General features: G+C 40.8%; 1 long non-coding RNA gene across 1 annotated transcript; it reads left to right on the top strand.

The window, feature by feature from the left end:
• The first annotated feature begins 1,471 nt into the window (after positions 1 to 1,471).
• LOC107804737 (uncharacterized) lies at positions 1,472 to 6,236 on the top strand. The gene is made up of 3 exons (XR_001652296.2): positions 1,472 to 1,947; positions 2,437 to 2,500; positions 5,938 to 6,236. It is a non-coding gene; the product is annotated as an uncharacterized LOC107804737 (long non-coding RNA).
• The last annotated feature ends 18,765 nt before the right edge of the window (positions 6,237 to 25,001 follow it).

Genomic DNA, 25,001 nt, shown 5'->3' with positions numbered 1-25,001 from the left:
AAATTAAAAGTGCTTATAAGTTAAGTACTTATAAATTAAAAGTCATAAGTTGGTCTTCCTCAACTTATCAAATTTCAGCTTATAAGCACTTCAGGTTTGACCAAAATATTTACTATTTTATCCCCAAAATACTTCTTTTTAAAACAAAACTCTTCGTATACCCAATTCTTCAGTTGCTTATTATTAATTTCAGCACTTTAATCCAAACACATAATTGCTTATTTTTTAAATCAGTTTTAGCACTTAAAAGTGCTTTTCAGCACATAATGCTTATCAGTTACTCTAAATCAGCTAAGCCAAACGGGCTCAATGTCAATTCAACAACAACAGTAAAAGTTATGCCTCAGTCCTTAATTTTTTAGTTTTTCCACCAAAAAGAATTAGTCAATGCCTAACGGGAAAAAAAAGAAGAAGAAAAGGACCTAAACCTAAATCACGGAGACCTGTATTCTAAAAAAAAGGGCAATTTTTTGGTTTTCCTCTACAAAAATAAATAAATAATAGTGAATCCTAAAACTAAACAAAGAAAAGACATGGCAATTTTTTGATTTTTCCAAACAAAGAAAAATTAGTGAATCGTATACCTAAACAAAACAAAAGAATACCTAGACAAAGTAAGATGTAGCATTAATTAGTAACTTTAATTGACAGAAAAATCCAAAATTTTATAATGAATCCAAAGCCTAAATAAGAATAAGTTGTACTCAACAGAAAAAGGCAACAAACGGTAGCTTTTGGTTTTCTTTTCAAGAAAAATAATTAGTATTTACAATGACAATTTTATCCACCATAGAATACACTTATGAAGGGTAAAAAAATTGATTAACATTTCGATAGAGGCTTCGTGCTTTTAGTATAGTATAAATATAAATATAGATATAAATATATACCTTAAAAAAACGTGTTTATCATCAACCTCATAGTAAGAACTATGTTAAAAAATATTATAGAACATTAACAACAATATAGTAACCACAAACAATTTTTAACTTCAAATATTGATGTATGTCATTTCAAAGGGATGATCTACTCTCGAACAAATATTAGTTAAAGCAGAAAGCTAAAGCTAAAGAGACACCAATATTCTAAGATCGACAAAGGCAAAAAGAAGCTCCAGTATTAGCAAGGCCATAAAGTATATAATGAGAGTGTCAAATTACTTCGAGAAGCTAACTATTACACAAGGAACAAATTAAATGAACAGAAAATACATGGAATATTCAATGAGCCAATATCAGACTGGACAGATTATTGCCGCATTTTTCACGAGTCAATAACTAATATTTTACACAAATATGGCAAATAAAGCAGAAAATGGAGGATAATTTTTGGAAAAACCAAATGACATTTTGACCTTCTATCACCATTACCTATCTAAGATTTTCTGCACATGGTAATAGAAGAGGAAAAGCAGAATGTGCAAAAATAAAAACTTGCTAAAGAAATCTTTTAAAAAAGAAGACTCATCGAAATTCTCCCCCAATGATACACTACAAAAAAACGCTAAATTTGCGGCGATTTTATTGAAGCGGTTTCTATAACCTCCGCAATCTATAATAAATTGTGGGGGTTTATTTACCCCCACAAATATATTAAATTTGCGGCGGTCGTTAACCTCCGCAATCATTAAAAAAATAGCGCCCAATGTTTCCCTTGTTTTTTAATCGTTTCCCTCTCTTTTTTTCCCAAACCCCTTTCTCATTTTTGCTTTTTTCACTTTCAGAAATCCACTCTCACTTAATCACTTAATCAAAAATAGCAATATTCCATTTCTTCAGACTTAATCTGCAGATGCCGAACAAAACTTAATCTCTTCCATTTCTTCTTCATTTCCTCTGATTTCAAGCTCTCTGCTTTTCTTCAGCGCCTCATCTTTCTTCAGCGCCTCCTCTGTTGCAAAATGAAAGAGATATGAAAGAAAACTTCAGATCTATCAATCAATTGGATGTAAGTTTATTTGATTTTGCTCTTTCATACAAATTCCTCTTCGATTTTGCTTTGATTTTGCTCTTTTAGTCTTTGATTTTGCTTTTTTGTCTTTCTTTCTTCATGCATGTGGGTTTTAAGTTTATTTTCTCTGTTAATTTGGTAGAATCGGTGTATTTTGAAGAAATTTGGTAGAATTGGTATATTTTGAATCGGCAGAAATTTGGTAGAATCGGTGTATTTTGAAAAAGGACATAACACTCTTTGTTGAAATCGAGATGCAAGTCCTCTTTCTCCTTTCACATTAGGTTCTAAAATTTAGATTTTTTGTGTATTTTGTAGGTTAATTTCTGTGATTGATGTCTTAATTGAAATATTTCCTTTTGCATGTGTATTTTAGAACTCCTAGGGCCCTTCAGAGAAGACGCAATTGTCGCCGGCTGCTTTCCCTCTTTCTGCTCTACTTTGTGTTTGAATCAGTCTCAAGGTACATTTTTTGTTTTTCTGCAGGTTCTGGGCATTTCAGTTCAGGATAAGTTTGTGAATGGTCATTTAATTGTTCGGTCGTGGTCTGGTATAATCCTCTCTTTATTTGAGCACCTAGATTCTGTTTTCTTTGTGATATCTGCTAATAGTGATAGAAGCACTGAATTTCTCGAATCTTTGTTATTTAACTGTCTCCTGCCAAGAAAGATTATGTTCGGAATTCTTCTGCATACCAGGCATCAATAGCAATTGTTGTTATATTCGTAACATTTGGTTCTTCAGTACACAGAATTCTTGATTAGTACTATTATGTGCTGGAAAAGTTACTAAAGGAAGCTGAATTTAAGTTGTTACTTTTGTCATTTTCTAATAATTTAAGGCATCAATAGCAATTGTTGTTATATTCGTAACATTTGGTTCTTCAGTACACAGAATTCTTGATTAGTACTACTATGTGCTGGAAAAGTTACTAAAGGAAGCTGAATTTAAGTTGTTACTTTTGTCATTTTCTAATAATTTAAGGCATCATCAAAGAATATCAGCTCAGACATCTACCTCCATCTTCCTATATTGAACGGATTGATGCATTCTACTGATGTTTGAATCTATGTCCAAATAGTTTCTGCCTTGCTCGTCCACCATTATTAACGTTTCATGTCATCTTTCTTTTGCTCTTTTTTGTTGTCATGTGGTATCAATTAGAGTTCACTTCTGTACTAGGAGCCGATTGAATTATCTATAGAACGCACCATTAATCATCACATGTTTCCTTCAGAAAAATGGAAAAGTTTCTAGTCTTAGTTTTTTAAGGGCCTTTAAATTTGTTGAATGTTCTTTTCTCACATATTGTTCATTTATATACTTCTGAAGACTCTGCTAGTTCATCATTATGTTTTTTATTTGGAACTTAATACTTCTTAATTCCATTTTGGAGATATAATTTGATACTATTAGAGTATAGTTCTCTTTCTTGATTTTACTATTGATCTAGCTACTTAAAGAGAGCACAGGATGCAATATGTGCAAATTTTTCATAGTATTTCTTCCATTACAAATACTAAAATACATACTATTATTCCCTCCGTCCTATATTTGTTATCTTGTTTCTCTTCTTTAGAGTCAATTTGACTAATCTTCAAATCTAAATTAGATTATATCAACTCAATATTTTGAAACTAAAATTGGATATTCAAAAACTATAGGAAAGTACTATAAGTTAATGATGACCCGGTCAGTCGTCTCATGAATTACCGCTTCGTTTTTCCCATTTCTGCTTCTTTATGCTTCATTATCCGTATTTTATGTGGTCGAGTTGATTGGTTTGCGTTTGGTGTGGTTTTGGTAAGAAATGAGACACTTAGTCTCTTTTAATAAGGCTTAAGTTGGAAAAGTCAACCGGATGTTGACTTATGAGTCAGAGGGCTCGGATGTGAGTTTCGATGGTTCGGTTAGCTTCGGGAGGTGATTTGTGACTTAGGAGTGTGATCGGAAGTGATTTTGGAGGCCCGATATAGAATTAGGCTTGAATTGGCGAAGTTAGTATTTTGGCGATTTCAAGCTGATAGGTGAGATTTTGATCCGGGGGTCGGAATGGAATTTCGAGAGTTGTTGTAGCTTTGTTATGTCATTTTGGATGTGTGTGAAAAGGTTTAGGTCATTCGGACGTGGTTTGGTTGGGTTTTTGATCGAAAACGTATTTCGGAAGTTTTTAGAAAACTTAGGCTTGAATTCGATGTGAATTGATGGATTTGGCATTGTTTCAGGTGTTTTGATGATTGGAACAAGTTTGAATGAGGTATAGGGTTGTGTTGGTGCCTTTGGTTGAGGTCCCATGGGGCCTCAGGGTGATTTCGGATGGCTAACGGGAAGTTTTGGAACTTGGGAGATAGTAGATTTTCTACTGCTGCTGGTGTTTTCGCACTTGCGGTTTGGGGACCGCAGGTGTGGTATCGCAGATGCAGGGTTATGGGTCGTAGAAGCGGAAAGGATGGGGAATGCCTGGAACCGCAGATGCGGAAGGGGGACCGCACCTGCGGATCTGCAGATGCGGTGTTGGCCCTGTAAGTGAAATTCCGTAGATGCAGAAAAATGACCGCAGAAGCGGCTATTGGACCGCATATGCAGTTATGTCTGGGTAGTGAGTTTATTAAACATTGCATCCACGATTTTGAGCCATTTTTCCTCCATAGCTGAGTATTTTGAGAGTTCTTTGAGGGGAATTAAAGAGGGATTCGGGGAGAAGTGATTGGAGGTAAGATTTATGAGCATAAAACGTGATTCTATTGTGAAATTATTCTAGAAATTCATGGAAATTTAGCTAAAAATGAAAGAACTAGGGCTTGAGATTTTAAATTAGGATTTGAACGGCCATTTGAGGTCGGAATTGAGAACTCTTGATATGTATGGACTCGTGGAAGGATAAGGAACCCGTTGATGTAAAAATTTCTAAGTTTCGAGAAGTGGGCCCGGGGCTCGGGTTTTGCTAATTTCGGGATTTTTGATATTTTTCGATTATTTTCGCTTGGGCTTTGTTCCCTTAGCATATTGTGACGTATTCATTCTAGTTTTGGTTAGATTCGACGCGCGAGGAGGCCGATTTGAGGGGCAAAGGTGTAGCGAGCTAGGGTTTTACCGGTTCGAGGTGAGTAATGAATGTAAATGATGTCCTGAGGGTTTGAAACCCCGGATTTTCACATCGTAGTGCTTGATGTGAGACACGCACTTGATGATGAGCGTGGGGTCGTGTACTATTGGGGATTGTGACTTGGTTCGTCCTGAGTGATGCTTTTACCACGTATTTTAATTGAAGCTTATTTGTTATCATCATTGTTTGGACTGATTGCCATACTTGGGGCTTCGTGCCAACTATTTGAACCCTTCGGGGAGTTTTATCACTATTTCCTCACTGTTTTGACTTACTACTTGAACTCAGTTGTACCGTTTTCCACTGTTTTACATCTCAGCCACTTTTTACTTGCTTTTGAAACTAAAATGAAATATTAAATGATGTTTTGGGCTGAGAACTACTATTTTACTAATGCTCGAGGGGCTTATATGATTTCTGGAATGAGTACGACCAAGGGCCAGATGTGAGGATACTATGGGATCGGGCTGCGCGCCGCAATAGTGTTATACTGATATTGATATGAGGCCGAGGGCCTAGATTTGATGCCACGAGATGGCTTGATATTGCGCTTTGGCCGTAAGGGGCCCCTCCCGGAGTCTGCACACCCCTAGTAAGCACTGTCGACGATCAATATATGTATCGGGATGCACGCCGCAGCGGGTACTATAGGGTACCGTTCTATGTGTTTGTTTTCTTTATATGTCTTACACTTAATTTCTTATTTGTTGTAGCATTTCCATATTTTGTTTCCATTGGTTTATTGCTTCCATATTACTTATTTAAACTGCCGCATTATAGATTACTCTATGTTTTCCGTGATTTCTTATTCTCAGTCATTATTTATGCTTATTACTCACTGGGTCGGAGTACTCATATTACTCCCTACACCTTGCGTGCAGATCCAGGTGTTCCAGAGGCTGAGTGAGGATTTTCGGTCGATCAGTTCATATCCGGGAGTATCGAGGTAGCTGCACGGCATCCGCAGCCCGGATCTCTCCCTTCTATCCTTTCATTTTATCCGTATTTCCTAGACTGATTATGTATTAGGCTGTTAAACTTGTACTAGAGGCTCGAGACTTGTGACACCGGATCTGTATGGGCTATGTAGTAGTATTATCATCTGAATTTCCGAATATTTAACTCGTTGTCTTAAACTCTTATTAGGGTAATTTAGCAATTTAGTCGTGTTAGCTGATAATGATTTTTATAAGAAAAATGGATTGAGGTTGTTAGTTGGTCAGGCTTGCCTAGCAGTGTGTTGGGCGCCATCACGACCGGGGTTGGGGTCATGACAAGTTGGTATTAGAGCTTAGGTTACATAGGTCTCGCAAGTCATGAGCCGGTTTAGTAGAGTCTCGCAGATCGGTACGGAAACATTTGTATTTATCCTCGAGAGGCTGCAGAACCTTTAGGAAAAACTTCATATTCTTGAAATTCTTGTCGGGCAAACTTGTTGGTCTGGGTACTAAAACTTATGTTATTCCATTCTATCACAGATAATGAGGACGCGAGCTACCAGACGAGGTGGGCGACCACCAGTGCCACCAACTGAGGCCATCGGAGGCTGTGGACGCGGTCGTGAACGTGGAAGAGGTAGAGCAGCAAGGGCAACACCTGTTGATCCACCAGTTGCCCCAGCTCCGGATCAGGCTCCAACAACACCAGTTTAGGCACCAGCTGTGGCCATCGTGATTCCGGGTCTTCAGGAGGCCTTGGCATAGATCTTATCAGTTTGCACTGGCCTGGCTCAGGCAGTTTTAGCCACTACCGCAGCAGATACTTCACAGGCCGGGGGAGGCAATCAAACCCCCGCTGCTCGCACACCTGAGAAGGTAGTGCAAGGACTACAGACACCGGGGGCACCTCTAGCTCAGCCGGTTGCGCCAGTTCAGGAGTTCGTAGTACCAGCCATGCCGGATGATGAGCAGCGTCATCTTGAGAGATTTGGTAGGCTCCAGCCTCCATCGTTCAGTGGTGCTGAGGGCGAGGATGCCCAGGGTTTTCTTGACAAGTGTCAGCGGATGCTCCGTACAACAGAGATTCTTGATTTTAGTGGTGTGCCATTTACCACCTTTCAATTCTCGAGAGCTTCCTTTACTTGGTGGGAGGATTTTGATAGGCATAGGCCTGTCGGTGCAGCACCCATTTCTTGGCGGCAGTTCTCCGCTCTCTTCTTGGAGAAGTATGTACCGCAGTCCCGTAGAGAGGAGCTGTGTAGGCAGTTTGAGTGGTTGACGTAGGGGGGTATGACCGTGACCCAGTATGAGATGAGGTTTTCTAAGTTGGCTCGTCATGCCATTTGGATGATTCCGACAGATCGTGAGAGGGTCAGGAGATTTGTGGATGGCCTTAACTACCATCTTCATATTTTGATGACTAGAGATAGAGTATTGGGTGCTACGTTCGAGGAGGTAGTTGATATCGTTCGTGAGATTGAGATGGTTCGCCGTAGGGAGCGATAGGAGAGGGAGGCCAAGAGGCCTCGAGGATCGAGCAGTTGCAGTGGTGCTCCGTCGAGGGGCCAGTTCCAGCATGGTAGAGGTCGTTCTTTCAGGCCTACTCAGTCGGCCCGTCAAAAGTATCGTGGGGCATCTTCAGGTCGTGGTCATCATGGGTCTCAGCAGGGCCAGCCTTCATTCAGCGCCCTCCCAGCTCAGAGTTCATCTCATGCCCCATCAGCTCAGGGTTCTTCTGTGCCGAGTGCATCTTCTAGTCACTCTGGTGCGAGGGGTTCCCTTTAGTCCCCATCTCCAGCACCGGGTAGTTATTATGAGTACGGAGAGTGTGGACATATGAGGAGGCAGTGCCCTCGACTTCGTGATGGTCAGTTTCAGCAGAGGGTCAACCCTCGACTTCTGCTCCAGTTACTTTACCACCCGCCTAGCCAACTAGGGGTGGAGGTCAGGCAGCCAGGGGTCTCCCCAGAGGGGGAGGTTGATCAGGCGGTGGCTAGGCTCGTTTCTATGCTATTCCAGGCAGGACAGATGTTATTGCTTTAGATGTTGTCATTACAGGTATTGCTTTAGTCTGCCACAGAGATGCCTCTGTATTATTTGATCCAGGTTCTACCTATTCTTATGTATCCTCATATTTTGCTCATTATTTGGGTATGTCCCGGGAGTTTCTTACTTTACATGTTCATGTGTCTACCCCGGTGGGCGATATTGTTGTTGTGGACCATGTGTACCGGTCATGTGTTGTGACTATTGGGGGTTTGGAGACCCGAGTTGATCTATTGCTATTGAGCATGGTGGACTTTGATGTTATTTTAGGAATGGATTGGTTATCTCCGTGTCATGCTATTCTAGATTGTCATGCTAAGACAGTCACTTTGGCTATGCCGGGTGTACCGCGGATTGAGTAGCGTGGCGTGACTGATTATGTTCCTAGTACAGTGATCTCTTTCTTGAAGGCCCAGCATAAGGTTGGGAAGGGTTTTCTATCATATCTAGCATTTGTGAGGGATGTTGGAGTTGAGACTCCCAACATTGATTTTGTTCCAGTCGTGAGGGATTTTCCCGATATTTTTTCTGCAGACCTGTCGGGCATGCCACCGGACAGGGATATTGATTTTGGTATTGACCGGTGCTGAGCACTCAGCCCATTTCTATTCCGTCGTATCATATGGCACCAGCAGAGTTGAAAGAATTGAAGGAGCAGCTTCAGGAACTCCTGTATAAGGGGTTCATTAAGCCTAGTGTGTCACCTTGGGGTGCGCCGGTTCTGTTTGTGAAGAAAAAGGATGGCACGATGAGAATGTGCATTGATTATAGGCAATTGAACAAGGTAACAATTAAGAACAAGTATTCTTTGCCTCGCATTGATGATTTATTTGATCAACTTCAGGGAGCAAGGGTGTGCTCTAAGATTGATCTTCGTTCGGGCTATTACCAGTTGAAAATCAGGGATTCAGATATTCTTAAGACTACTTTCAGGACTAGATATGGTCACTATGAGTTTCTTGTCATGTCTTTCAGGCTGACCAATGCCCCAACAATGTTCATGCATTTGATGAACTGTGTATTTCGACCTTATCTGGATTCGTTCGTTTTTGTATTCATTGATGATATTCTGGTGTACTCGCGTAGTCAGGAGGAGCACGCGGAGCATTTGCGAGTTGTATTGCAGAGATTAAGGGAGGAGAAGCTTCACGCAAAGTTCTCCAAATGTGAGTTTTGGCTCGGTTCTGTGGCTTTCTTGGGACACGTGGTGTCCTGCGAGGGTATTCAGGTTGATCCAAAGAAGATAGAGGCGGTTCAGAGTTGTCCTAGACCGTCCTCAGCCACAGAGATTCGTAGCTTTATTGGGTTGGCGGGCTATTATCGCCGGTTTGTTCAGAGATTCTCATCCATTGCATCGCCCTTGACTAAGTTGACTCAAAAGGGTGCTCTATTTGTATGGTCAGATGAGTGTGAGGAGAGCTTTCGGAAGCTCAAGACAGCTTTGACCACAGCTCCAGTATTGGTTTTGCTATCAGCTTCAAGTTCATATACCATATATAGTGATACTTCGAGAGTTGAGATTAGTTGTGTATTGATGTAGGAGGGTAGAGTTATTGCTTATGCTTCTTGTCAGTTGAAGCCCCATGAGAAGAACTACCATGTTCATGATTTAGAGTTGGCTGCCATAGTTCATGCATTGAAGATTTGGAGGCATTACTTGTATGGCGTATCTTGTGAGGTATTCACCGATCATCGCAGTCTTCAGTAGTTGTTCAAACAAAAGGATCTTAATTTGAGGCAGCGGAGATGGCTAGAGTTGCTTAAGGATTATGATATTACTATTCTGTACCATCCAGGAAAGGCTAATGTAGTGGCCGATGCTTTGAGCTGAAAGGCAGTGAGTATGGGAAGTTTGGCGTACATTCCAGTTGGGGAGAGACCCCTAGCAGTTGATGTTCAGGCCTTAGCCAATTGGTTTGTGGTACTAGATATTTCGGAGCCCAATCGGGTGTTAGCTTGTGTGGTTTCTCGGTCTTCCTTATATGATCGCATCAAAGGGCACCAGTATGATGATCCGCATTTGCTTGTCCTTAAGGACAGAGTTCCGCATGATGATGCCAGAGAGGTGACCATTGGTGATGATGGTGTGTTGAGGATACAGGGCCGGATTTGTGTGCCCAATGTGGATGGGCTTAGAGAGTTGATTCTGGAGGAGGCCCATAGCTCGCGATATACTATTCATCCGGGTGCCGCGAGGATGTATCAGGACTTGAGGCAGCGCTATTGGTGGAGAAGAATGAAGAATGATATTGTTGGATTTGTAGCCCGGTGTCTCAACTGTCAGCAGGTAAAATATGAGCATTAGAGATCGGGTGGCTTGCTTCAGCAGATGGTTATTCCCGAGTGGAAGTGGGAGAGGATCACTATGGACTTTGTGGTTGGACTTCCTCGAATTTTGAAGAAATTTGATGCTATTTGGGTGATTGTGGATCGGCTGACCAAGTCCGCGAACTTCATTCCTGTGTGTACTACCTATTCTTCAGAGCGGTTGGCAGGGATTTATATCCGGGAGATTGTTCGGTTGCATGGTGTTCCGGTTTCCATCATCTTAGATAGAGGTACTCAGTTTACTTTGCAGTTTTGGAGAGTCGTGTAGAGAGAGTTGGGTACTCAGGTGGAGTTGAGCATAGCATTTCATCCTCAGACGGTCGGACAGTTCGAGCGTACTATTCAGATATTGGAGAACATGTTGCATGCTTGTGTTATTGATTTTGGAGGTTCATGGGATGAGTTTTTGCCGCTTGCAGAGTTTGCCTACAACAACAGCTACCAGTCGAGTATTCAGATGGCTCCGTATGAGGCTTTATATGAGAGGCGGTGTAGATCTCCGGTTGGGTGGTTCGAGCCCGGCGAGGCTAGACTATTGGGGATAGATTTGGTTCATGATGCCTTAGAAAAGGTGAAGGTGATTCAGGAGAGGCTTTGTACAGCGCAGTCGCGCCAGAAGAGTTATGCAGACCGAAAGGTTCGAGATGTATCCTACATGATTAGTGAGAAGGTCTTGCTGAAGGTTTTGCCCATGAAGGATGTTATGAGATTTGGAAAGAAAGGGAAGTTGAGTCCGCGGTTCATTGGGCCTTTTGAGGTGCTTCGGATGATTGAGAAGGTGGCTTATGAGCTTGCTTTGCCACCAGCTTATCTAGCGTGCATCCGGTATTTCATATTTCTATACTCGGAAGTATGTTGGAGATCCGTCTCATGTTTTGGACTTCAACACGGTTCAGTTGGATGATGATTTGACCTTTGATGTGGAGCCAGTAGCTATTTTGGGTTGCTAGGTTCGTAAGTTGAGGTCAAAAGATATAGCTTCAGTGAAAGTGCAGCGGAGAGGTCGGCCCCTGGAGGAGGCTACCTGGGAGATCGAGCGGGAGGTGCGGAGTAGATATCCTCACCTGTTTGAGGCTTCAGGTACATTTCTTGACTCGTTCGAGGACGAACGTTTGTTTAAGTTGGGGAGAATGTGACGACCCGACAAGTCGTCTCATGAATTACCGCTCCGTTTTTCCTATTTCTGCTTCTTTATGCTTCGTTATGTGTGTTTTATGTGGTCGAGTTGATTGGTTTGCGTTTGGTGTGGTTTTGGTAAGAAATGAGACACTTAGTCTCTTTTAAGAAGGCTTAAGTTGGAAAAGTCAACCGGATGTTGACTTATGAGTTAGAGGGCTCGGATGTGAGTTTCGATGGTTCGATTAGCTTCGGGAGGTGATTTGTGACTTAGGAGTGTGATCGGAAGTGGTTTTGGTGGCCCGGTGTAGAATTAGGCTTGAATTGGCGAAGTTAGTATTTTGGCGTTTCCAGTTGATAGGTGATATTTTGATCCGGGGGTTGGAATGGAATTCCGAGAGTTGTTGTAGCTTCGTTATGTCATTTTGGATGTGTGTGCAAAATTTCAAGTCATTCGGACGTGGTTTGGTTGGGTTTTTGATCGAAAACGTATTTCGGAAGTTTTTAGAAAACTTAGGCTTGAATTAGATGTGAATTGATGGATTTGGCGTTGTTTGAGGTATTTTGATGATTGGAACAAGTTTGAATGAGGTATTAGGTTGTTTTGGTGCCTTTGGTTGAGGTCCCAGGGGGCCTCGGGGTGATTTTGGATGGCTAACGGGAAGTTTTGGAACTTGGGAGATAGTAGATTTTCTGTTGCTGCTGGTGTTTTCGTACCTGCGGTTTGGGGACCGCAGATGCGGTATTGCAGATGCGGGGTTATGGGTCGCAGAAGCGTAAAGGCTGGGGAATGCCTGGAACTGCAGATGCGGAAGGGGGACCGCACCTGCGGAGCCGCAGAAGCGGCGAGAGGACCGCAGATGCAGTGTTGGCCCTGTAAGTGAAATTCCGCAGATGCGGAAAAATGACCGTAGAAGCGGTACCGTAGAAGTGGCTATTGGACTGCAAATGCGGTTATGTCTGGGCACTGAGTTTATTAAACATTGCATCCGCGATTTTGAGCCATTTTTCCTCCATAGCTGAGTATTTTGAGAGCTCTTTGAGGGGAATTGAAGAGGGATTCAAGGAGAAGTGATTGGAGGTAAGATTTATGAGCATAAAACATGATTCTATTGTGAAATTAACCTAGAAATTAATGGAAATTTAGCTAAAAATGGAAGAACTAGGGCTTGGGATTTTGAGATTTTTAATTGGGATTTGAAGGGCCATTTGAGGTCGGAATTGAGAACTCTTGATATGTATGGACTCGTGGAAGGATAAGGAACCCGTTGATGTGAAAATTTCTGAGTTTCGAGAAGTGGGCCCGGGGCTCGGGTTTTGCTAATTTCGTGATTTTTGATATTTTTCGAGTGTTTTCGCTTGGGCTTTGTTACCTTAGCATATTGTGACGTATTCATTCTGGTTTTGGTCAAATTCGACGTGCGAGGAGGCCGATTTGAGGGGCAAAGGCGTAGCGAGCTAGAGTTTTGCCAGTTCGAGGTGAGTAATGAATGTAAATGATGTCTTGAGGGTTTGAAACCCCAAATTTGCACATCGTAGTGCTTTATTAAGGTGAGACATGCGCTTGATGATGAGCGTGGGGTCGTGTACTATTGGGGATTATGACTTGGTCCATCCCGAGTGATGCTTTTACCGCGTATTTTGATTGAAGCTTATTTGTTATCATCATTGTTTGGACTGATTGCCATACTTGGGCTTCATGCCAACTATTTTAACCCTTCGGGGAGTTTTATCACTATTTCCTCACTGTTTTGACTTACTACTTGAACTCAGTCGTACCGTTTTCCACTGTTTTACAGCTCAGCCACTTTTTACTCAATTTTGAAACTAAAATGATATATTAAATGATGTTTTGGGTTGAGAACTACTGTTTAACTAATGCCTGAGGGGCTTATATGATTTCTGGACTAAGTACGGCCAAGGTCCAGATGTGAGGATACTATGGGATCGGGTTGCGCGCCGCAGCAGTGTTATACTGATATTGATATGAGGTCGAGTGCCTAGATTTGATGCCACGAGATGGCTTGATATTGTGCTTGGGCCGTAAGGGGCCCCTCCCGGAGTCTGCACACCCCTAGTGAGTGTCGTCGACGATAAATATATGGATCGGGCTGCACGCCGCAGGAGGTACTATAGGGTACTGTTCTATGTGTTGGCTTTCTTTATATGTCTGTCACCTAACTGCTTATTTGTTGTAGCATTTCCATATTTCGTTTCCATTGGTTTATTGCTCCCATATTACCTTTTTAAACTGCCACATTATAGATTACTTTATGTTTTCTGTGATTTCTTATTCTCAATCATTATTTATGCTTATTACTCACTGGGTCGGAGTACTCACATTACTCCCTGCACCTTGTGTGCTGATCCAGGTGTTCCAGAGGCTGAGTGAGGATTTTCAGTCGATCAGTTCATATCCAGGAGTATCGAGATAGTTGCATGGCGTCCGCAGCCCGGATCTCTCCCTTCTATCCTTTCGTTTTATCCGTATTTCCTAGTCTGATTATGTATTAGGCTTTAAACTTGTACTAGAGGCTCGAGACTTGTGACACCGGATCTGTATGAGCTATGTAGTAGTATTATCATCTGAATTTCTGCATATTTAACTCGTTATCTTAAACTCTTATTAGAGTAATTTAGCAATTTAACCGTGTTAGCTGATAATGATTTTTATAAGAAAAACGGATTGAGGTTGTTAGTTGGTCAGGCTTGCCTAGTAGTGTGTTGGGCGCCATCACAACCGGGGTTGGGGTTGTGACAAAGTTGTAATTAAGTGTTGTTGGTTATATCCATAAGAATTAAGATCTACTAATTTCCAAGTATTGCCTAGCATGTTCCACTTAGGAATGCTTAACTTTAATTGTTTTATATGATTACATAGCAATATTTTCATGTGCCATTTTTTATTATCTTACAAAATTTTATAATGTTATTGCGTTGATAGGTTACTAAATCATCCTTTCTCATGAAAATATTGTAGGTTACAATACCTTCCAATAGATAAATCTTGGATTGCAGTTTACCTATTTTATTGCCTACTTTTGTTAGCATATCTATGAGTGATTTATTGCCTATTTTTGTTAGCATATCTATGAGTGATTTATAAGCCAGAAAACTGTCAGAGCACATCCAAGCACATTTTCTGTATGACAATTTAAAACTCAACCTTGCATCAAAAGTATGATTTACCATAAGTTGTGAAGAAATCATCTGGTATAGCACCATCTGGTGAAGAAACCATCTAGTATAACTATAAGTCTTAGCCAATGCTTTTCTTTTATTGCTTGCAGGTATGCCGAAGCCCAAGCATTACGAGAACTTCCAGAACACCTTTTAGTCAGAAGGGCAGTAACAACCTAGAAATGCATCAAAGGAAAAAAATGGTCAGGACATCGTAATATCGCATTTTCTACCAACAAATTTATATCTTCTCCTTTAAGAGCGCAAATCTGTTAAAACAAAAAGAAAACCATAAATGTTGATTTAAAACTTTTGAAAGGCCATAGTTGCGTGTAAAAGAATATACATAATGACCATAAATAGAAAATCCAAATACAGAGACATTTTCAGGTCTTACGTATTTAGTATTAGAGTAAAGTTTACCACATAGTGCCTTAACTCTAAGTAGTAATTAAAATAGCATCTTATAATGTAATACCTAAAATTCTAGAACAGACTATTGCAATAATACATATTTGTTCTGTAACGACCTGACTGGTCGTTTTGAGTAACTGCGTCTGTTTCGGCTATTTGAGGTCTCGAGCAGCTTCATAATATGTGCATCGACTTGCGTGAATGGTTGAATTCAGTTAACTGATGATTCAAAGTCAAATTTGAAGAAGGAGACTAGTTTTGGAAGTTTAAATGGTGAGAATTTGACCGGAATTGAACTTTTGAGTAAACGATCCCGGAATGGGTTGTGGGTGATCTCAACAGCTTCATATGGTGATTTTAGACTTAGGCACACGTCCGGATTCGAATTTGGAGGTTCGTAGGGTAACTTGAGGTGTTTCGGCAAAAGTTGGAAAAGTTGAAGTTTGGAAAATGGATAGGTTTGACTCATAGTTGACTTTTATGCTATCAGATTCGAAATGCGATTCCGAGAGTTGGAATAGCTCCGTTATGTCATTTTGGACTTGTCTGCAAAATTTGGCATCATTGCGGGTTGATTTGATAGGTTTCGGGCACGAGTTTTGAAAGTTGGAAGGTTTGAAAGTTCCTAAGTTCGATTCTTGATGTGATTCGTCGTTTCGGCATTGTTTGATGTGATTTGTGACCTCGAGCGAGTCTATGTTAGGTTATATGACTTGTTTGTGTGTTTGGGCGGGGTCCCGGGGGCCTCGGGTGTGTTCCGGATGGGCTACGGGACATTTTTCCTTGTTTTTGAACTGCTCTTTTCTGCTTGTGATATCCTCTTTCGCGATCGTAAATCGCCTTTTGCGTTCGCGAAGCTTTATTGCTAACCACCTGGAAATCCTTCTTCGCGTTTGAAACCTCGCGTTGGGAAGCTCTGCCTTCTCCTTCATCGCGTTCGCGTTCGCTTTCCCGTCACGCGTTCGCGTAGTTATGCTGTTTCAATCTTCGCGTTCACGTACTAGTTCACGCGTTCACAAAGAGCAGCCTCTGGGCCATAATATTTTTCTTCTTCGCATTCGCAGATGTATTGTCGCTTTCGCGATGAGTAACCTGGGCACCTTCCTTTTTCTTCTTCGCGAACGCGATGCTTTAGGACTTGAGCAGAATAAATAGTACTTTATTCCGATGGTTTGCCATTTTCACCATTTTTGGTGATCTAGAGCTCTGTTTTGGGCGATTCCTTATGGGTTTTTCAAGCAAAACGATTGGGTAAGTGCTCTTCACCTAGAATTGATTATATTCTATGAATGTGTCTTCATTTTTATCATTTCATTTGTGATTTGGGTTGAGGAAAATGTTGGTTTTTGAAGAAAATTCCTAAAATGAAAAATCATGATTTGAGGGGCCAAATGATATCAGAATTTAATAAATTTTGTATGATTGAACTCATGTTGGAATGGGTATTCGATTTTTGTAAAATTTATCGAGTTCCAAGGTGCGGGCCCGGGGGTCGACTTTTGGACGGACTTTTGGATTTCGTTAAAGGTTGAGACTTTATTGTCCGGAACAGTTTCTTATGTGTTTTATTTGTGCTTTGAAGTTAACTTGGTTAGATTTGAGCCATCCGGACGTGTTTTCACTCGAGAAGCGCATTTTAGAGTATCGGTTTGTCGTTTTTGAGGTAAGTATCTTGCCTAACCTTGTGTGGGGGACTTCCCCTTAGGATTTGAGCCTTTTATGTTAATTGTAGTCTGTGCATGCGAGGTGATGAGTGTGTGCTCGAACTTATTTGGGAGAAATTTGCTCTAGGGTTCTTAGGTCCTTATGTTCATTATGTGGAAAGTATCTCGTTATGACTGGGTTTGTTAATTACTTAAATTTCCTCTATATGCTCCATATGATGTTGTTAGCTTTTCTCTAATTCTTACGTGTTACATTGACCCTTAATTGAAGTGATTGCTTTCTTTATTGTTTTGATACTTCTTGATTGTGAGTTCCTCTTGACTTCGTGCAATTATGTTACATGTCCAATTATTATGGTTACTGGTGTAGTTATCACGTGTTTATTATGTCTTGTTGTTTTATTGAGATTATCGTGCTTCTTGGATTTTTCCGTGACCCTTATTATGTACTTGTTGATTCTCTTGTTGGGATGTTATTGCTTATGATATTGTTTCTCTTGCCGGGATATTGTTGTTATATTATTGTTCCCTTGCTAGGATGTTATTGCTTATGATATTGTTTCCCTTGCCGGGATATTGTTGTTATACTATTGTTCCCTTGCCGGGATGTTATTGCTTATGCTATTGTTTCCCTTGCCAGGATATTGTGGTTATACTATTGTTCCTTTGCCGGGATTCTTTTATGATTGGTGTTGATTTGTATATTGGGATCAGTTTGCACGTCGCAACAATATTATATGGTATCGGGTTGCACGCTGCAACAAGGAGTAATAAGGGTGGATAGGTGGGGTCAGGTTGCATGCCACAACATCATTATATGATTGGGATCGGGTTGCACGCCGCAACATCATTATATGAATGGGATCGGATTGCACGACGCAACAATATTATATGATTGGGATCAGGTTGCATGCCGCAACAAGAAAGAACAAAAGTGAATATTGATTGCATGGTGAGGATTGAGAGTTAAAGCACGAAGGGTGATGTCGTGCACTTTCTGTTGCTGTGTTTATTTGTTGTTATCAATTCAAGTGTTTTAACTGTTTAAATTCCTTTATTGCTATGATCCTTTGTGTTGGAACCTACAATGTTTATTGCCATGATCCTTTATGTTGGAACCTACAGTGTTTTCAATACCTCGTCGTACTTATATATATATATATTCCAATACTTCAAACTTCAATAATTGTTACATCTTTAATTCAATTAGTTTCTCAATTATATCCCCTTAAACCGTCTGAGGTTGTATTTTACTTAAAAAGAAATTTCTACTAAGTTTTAAGTTATTAACTCCCACGTTAAAGGTAATAATTCATTCGATGTTGTATTTTAATTGGAAGGGGTACCTTCTTTACTCAAATGATTTCAAAAGAAACAACTTCATCTTTTCTCGTTGGCTTTCCTAATTAGTTTTGAAATTGTAATCTACTTATATTAGGTAAATGAGACTTCTTGAACATCTTGAGTGCATTTTTACGGACATTATGTATCGTATAGCTTGTGGATTTTGTTGTTAAAGTGAGATGGTATATGGGGGCACAAGGTGCCATGTGGGTTGAAGGTTCGGAAGTTGAGATTATGATATGAGAAACCGAGGATTGAGATGGTCGGGATTGTGTATTAGACATGATATGATTGATTGAGTTGGCATTGCCTTCTTTATTTGAATATATTCTTACTTGTCTTTGTTCCTCTTATGTCAGTGTTGATTTACTTGGTTATCGTTCGTTACTACCCGTGTTCTCCCTTTATTGTTCCTACTGTTTGTATTTTGATTTCTCTCCACTGTTGATATTACCTCGTTATCTTTATCTCGATATTTTATTATCATATCCTATTCATTTCATTTGACCAGTAGGTGTCTTGACTGTTCCTCATTACTACCCCATCGAGGTTAGTCTTGATACTTACTGGGCACCGTCGTGGTGTGCTCATACTACACTTCTGTATATTTTTTGTGTACAGATCCAGGTATTGATCGATAGTAGCTGTGCGGGTCATCGCGGTGGAGACTCACGGTAACCTGTTACTGCATTCGCAGGCCTCGGAGTCACCTTCGTTTGTAATTACGTTCCATTGATTCCTTCTCGTTTTGGAACATTGTTGTATTTATTTTGTATAACTACTCTTAGAAAGGCTTATGACTTGTACCACCGGTTTTGGGAATTATGATTTATTGAGAGTTATTTAATTTGAAGTCAGTAAATGTTAATGTTATTTCAGTAAATGTTAGGCTTACCCTAGTTTAGAGAGTAGGTGTTATCACGACTCCTTCGGATGGATTTTGGGTCGTGACAAGTTGGTATCAGAGATCTAGGTTCATAGGTACTATGAGTCATAAGCAGGTTTAGTGGGGTCTTATGGATCGGTGCGAAGATACTTGTACTTATCTTCGAGAGGCTACAGAATTGTTAGGAAATCACTTATTTCATTCCTTATCGTGTGATATTGATTCACCTCGAAGTATATGACTTATGTCCCTTTACATCCACTCGTGTATAATATTACGCTCTCAGCGTTCGCCTTGCGCTAGTAGACTGTGATGCTACAGACGGTCTACGAAGGAGTCGGGGATGCTCAAGCATTGTCTCAACATGCTGTCCAGACTGAAGATATAGAGGTATTGGGAGGATATTCAACTGTTCATATGGAGGCACAACGGTTTCCGGCATCTGATTGATGAGTGCAAGCTTTGAAAGGTTTAATTGGTTGACTAGTCATCGTGATGGTGGCAAGGTCACGAGGTGGGTGTTGATTGGGAATAGTTGGTGGTATTGGAGTACCTTGTGGTGTGTGTTGTGTGAGCCATGAAGGTTAGTTTTGCAGATCATCGAACATTGTTTTTTATGGTTTTGCGCCAGTGGAGGAGTCCAATAACGGCATTTAGATTGCAGAGTCAGATTTATATTGGTTTTAGCCTGAGGTATGTGTATATGTGGTATTGGTAGGTTACCGGATTTGGGGTATAACCAGGGTCTGAGATCTTGCACGAGATGATGTTGGGGCTTACAGTATTTCTACGTCAATAATGGTCTACATTTCAGCACCAAGGGGAGTCGTAGGAACAACTTCAAATTCACAGGAGGTCTATTTAGTGTGAGTATCATGATTGTGGCAGAACGGGGTGCTTAAGAGGAAATGCAGTGGTTTATGAGCTTCTAGCTACCTGGTTCGTGTTAGGATCATCTGTATCTGGGACTTTGATTGGGATAATTTTATATCGACTATCCGAAGAAATGGGTTAGCTCAGTAGTGTTGGGTCAGCATAGTAATGAAAGTAATTGGTCCTTTTGAATGGGAATTCTCTACTAGCATTTGTGGCAGCACTCTGGTATTGGAAGGTTTGTGTGACTCGGTTGACTTGGGGAGATACGGTCCTAATGGCTTAGTTACGTGCGGGTAGATCTCAGGGAGTTCTCGATGGTTTAGGCAATGACCTGATTCTGCTGGCTACTACGGGCATAAGGAATATGTTGCACATTGTGGATTTCTTCTAAATAGGTATCAGAAATTAATAGAGTGTTGGCATTTTTGACTGTTATATGTGAAGAGTGTGCATTTTTGGAAAGGACCTTGAGTTTTGGTTGCGGGAGCGTGACTAGTAGCATAGTGGTTACTAGGTTTTGAGGCTTTCGAGGATCATGTTTTGTTACACGGCCAAAAACTCTATATGAGTGCTTCAGCAGAATGATAGGGTGTAAGTGATATATCAACCATTTGATTTGCGTAATTGAGTATGAGTATGGAGATTTTGGTGTCCCCGAGGTTTTGGGGCTAGATGCCCTCGTATGTGGATCATTTCCTGCTTGCAGATTGTGAATAAACATTGAGGATGAGGTAATTAATAGCATGCATGATTGATAGGGAGCTGTGGATTTTTTGGGAAGGATAATTACCTATTTGGAAATAATCAAGATTTGGGTTGGAGGCTATTTGAAAGCTCAATGAGAATATGTGTCTTGTATCAGGTCCAGTTTGTGTGCTCCTGTGAGATTGTCATTATGGTTATGTTATCAGGCAGAATGGATATTATTTGTTCCCCTAGCTTATGATATGTGCTACTCTTTTATGATGTGTTAGGCGGTGAAGTTGTATGATTATTCCCCACACATGTTGTAATTCTGTTTAGGCCTTATGGCGATGCGGGCGAGATAGCCCTCGTGATGTTGATTTGCTCATTGCACTTTAGTTGTGCTTGCTTCTTTCATGCTTTAGCACTTTCATTCATTTTCCTACAGTTTTATTTGTGCACTCTATTGTACTTGATATCAGTATTCATTTGTTCAGTAAGCCCGAGCATTTTGGCTTGATGAGTATTTGGGAGCGGGCTGCACGCCGCAGCGGATATTATGTGGGATACCCTTTCCTTGTGTCTATTTGGTGTTGTGTTTTCCCTCTGTAGGACGATTTGATGAAGAACTACACTTTTTTTTGTTACATGTGTTGTACTCGTTAGATAATTCTTATACTTTGCTTTTCTTTACTCGTGCTGCATAATTGGGTTATTGTTGGTTTGGTGTACGAATTATGTAATGTGAGAATACGTGTAGTTCCGTGATGAGCTGTTAGTTGGGTTGCTTGTATTGGCTGAGATGAGGTTCTTAGACCTGAGATTAGTACTATGGTATCGGGGGTGAGGAGCATTTGGAAGTATGAGGGTGTTTCTGCTAAGATTTGGGTGATGGCCCTTGGAGGACGAGAGAGCTTCTTGACTTGTTGCCTTCATGGGAGGCTATGAGTTCACGCATTTTTCTTTATCATGAACATCGATATGGAGGTCCGGAATAAGGTTATATTCAATGTGAGGTGCCGGCATCCAGGATATTATTTGAGCAGCTATGGTGATTAGAGTTTATTGCTACAAGCATTTTAGTTATGTGGAGCAGTGTGTGGTTGTATTCTGAATTGGAATTTGGCTCGATTCAGCTTTTTAAGGCTCATGCAGTTTGATGATGTGGAATTTGAATCAGATGATGAATTTCAGATGTTGAGGTTTGGGTTTTGTTCTAAGGTTATGGGCTAAGGAGGAGATGACATCTTCAGCTAAGTTACATTGTCAGTTCTGCTCATGTTGGGTGATGGGGAATCACCCCTGGGTGTATGTATGGTGAGCTCATGCATTGGTTCGATGACTTTGGAATGATTCCGGGCATGTTCGAGGACAAATGTATGTTTAAGTGGAGGAGGATGTAATGACCCGACTGGTCATTTGAGCAATTGCGCCTGGTTCGGTAGTTTGAGGTCTCGAGCAAATTCATAATATATGTATCGACTTGCGTGCATGGTTGAATTCAGTTAACGGATGATTCAGAGTTAAATTGGAAAAAGGAAACTAGTTCTGGAATTTTAAACGGTGAGAATTTGACCGGAGTTGAAGTTTGGAAAATGGAGAGGTTTGACTCATATTTGAATTTTGTTATATCGGGGCCGGAATGCAATTCTGAGAGTTGGAATAGCTTTGTTATGTCATTTTGGACTTGTCTGCAAAATTTGCCGTCATTCCAGGTTGATTTGATAGGTTTCGGCGCAAGTTTTGGAAGTTGGAAGGTTTGAAAGTTCCTAAGTTCGATTCTTGGTGTGATTCTTTGTTTCGGCGGTGTTTGATGTGATTTGTGACCTCGAGCGAGTCCGTGTTAGGTTATATGACTTGTTTGTGTGTTTGGACGGGGTACCGGGGGCCTCGGGTGTGTTCCGGGTGGGCTACAGGCCGTTTTCCCTTGTTTTTGAACTGCTATTTTCTGGTTGTGATATCCTCTTTTGCGATTGCGAACCGCCTTTCGCGTTCGCGAAGCTTTGTTGCTGACTACCTGGAAATCCTTCTTCGCGTTCGCGTTTGACACCTCGCGTTCGGGAAGCTCTTCCTTCTCATTTATCGCGTTCGCGTTCCCGTCATGTGTTCGTATAGTTATGCTCTTCCACTCTTCGCGTTCACGTACTAGTTCACACATTTGCGAAGAGCAGCCTTTGGGCCATGATATTTTTCTTCTTCGCGTTCGCGGACGTATTGTCGCGTTCGCGATGAGTAACCTGGGCACCTTTCTTTTTCTTCTTCGCGAACGCGATACTTCCTCCGCTTCGCGATGCTTTAGGACCTGAACAGAATAAATAGTACTCTATTCCGAGGGTTTGCCATTTTCTCCATTTTTAGTGTTCTAGAGCTCAGTTTTGGGCGATTCCTTGTGGGTTTTTCAAGCAAAATGATTGGGTAAGTGTTCTTCACCTAGAATTGATTATATTCTATGAATTTGTCTTCATTTTTATCATTTCATTTGTGATTTGGGTTGAGGAAATTGTTGGTTTTTGAAGAAAATTCCTAAAATGAAAAATCATGATTTGAGGGGCCAAATGGTATCGGAATTTAATAAATTTTGTATGGTTGAACTCATATTGGAATGGATATTTGGTTTTTGTAAAATTTATTGGGTTCCGAGGCGCGGGCCAGGGGGTCAACTTTTGGATCGATTTTTGGATTTTGTTAAAGGTTGAGACTTTATGGTCCGGAATAGTTTCTTATGTGTTTTATTTGTGATTTGAAGTTAATTTGGTTAGATTTAAGCCGTCCGGAGGTTTTTTCACCCGAGAAGCGCATTTTGAAACTTATTTACCCTCTATATTGAAGTTTTAACATAATTACAAGTTGATATACGATCTATCATCTTTATACAAAATAATGCATTAGCCTCAAGTTTTACCCATTCTTTTCCCTCTTCTTCCTTCCCCATTCCACCCATCTCTCTCAAGAAAGAATCCACTAATTACTAGTGACAATGGCACTGTCGGTGGCCTGAAACTGACTCAACATCGAGGTGCAAAAAAATATGAATTCAAATATAACGACCCGACTGGTTGTTTTGAGAATTCGCACTTCGCTAGGTGTTTTGAGCATATGATCAGCTCTGTATGATGTATTATGACTAGTGTGTATCGTCGGTTTTGGTTTTCATGTGATTCAGAATTGATTTGGAATGTTGATTCTCAACTAGGAAGCTTTAAGTTGGAAGAGTTGACCAAGTTTGACTTTTTAGTATTTGAGCTCGGATCGGAGTTTTGATGATTCTATTAGGTCTGAATGGTGATTATGGACATGGGCGTATGCCCGGATTTGTATTTGGATATTTCTAGAAGGTTCCAACAATAATTGGTGAAAGTTGGAAATTTGAAAGTTTGGAAAGTTCATAAGTTTGACCGGGAGTTGACCTTGATGATATCGGATTCAGATTGTGGTTCCAAGAATTGGCATAGTTTCGTTATGTCATTTGGGACTTGTGCGCAAAATTTGAGTTCATTCCGAGTTAATTTGATATGGTTCGACGTGAGGTTTAGAAGTTAAAAGTTCAAAAGTCCATTAAGTTCGATTTGATGTTCGATTCATCATTTCGATGTTGTTAGGTGTGATTTGAGGACTCGAGTAGGTCCGTGTTATGTTATGTGACTTGTTGGCATATTTGGACGGGGTCCCGAGGGAGTTTGGGTGAGTTCTGCTTCTGCAGAGGAATAAGCGCAGATGCGTAAGCGCTTCTGCGGGGTCTGGAACGCTTTTGCAAGAATGGACGTGGGCAGGGTGTCCGCTTCTACGGTGGTTTATACGCTTATGTGGAGTCGCATGCATGGAATGTGTTTCGCATGTGCGATTATGGCTCTTTAAGATGAAGTCGCAGATGTGACGTTTTAGCTCGCAAATGCGAGGCCGCAGGTGCGGTATATTGTCCGCAAATGCGGAAGTTCCAGGCAGACTCATTTTATATCGAGGTTTGGCTCTTTTTGTCATATTTTGGGTCGAAGACTTCATATTTGGGTGATTTTGGAGGCGATTTTCACCACACGAATTAGGGTAAGTGTTCTCTACTCAGTTTTGATTATACCAAGAATCTATCTTCATTTTTGGTTTTTGGATTATGAATTTCAAAGAGAAATTTGGAGGTTTTGTCTAAAAATTTCATAAATTAAATTTTAGAGTTTTGAACATCAATTCGGAATCGTATTTGAGTGAAACTAGTACGGTTGGACTCATAACTGAATGGATTATCGAATTTTTAAAGTTTGGTCGGGTTTCGTGGTGCGAGCCCGGGTTTGACTTTTTGGTTGACTTTTGGGCTTTGATTGGATATTCAACATTTATCGATTGGGTTTGATTCCTTTGGCATTATTAATATTCTTGAGTTGTTTTTGGCTAGTTTCGAGCCGTTTAGAGGTTTGTACGTGCGTGATGGCATTTCTAGAGTATTGTTTGGCTTGCTCGGTAGTAGATTTGGCTTGTTC

This window comes from Nicotiana tabacum, chromosome 10, assembly GCF_000715075.1.
Source record: "Nicotiana tabacum cultivar K326 chromosome 10, ASM71507v2, whole genome shotgun sequence".
NCBI lineage: Eukaryota > Viridiplantae > Streptophyta > Magnoliopsida > Solanales > Solanaceae > Nicotiana > Nicotiana tabacum.
Note: the sequence above shows the minus strand (reverse complement) of the source record. Positions and strands in the feature narration are given on the sequence as shown.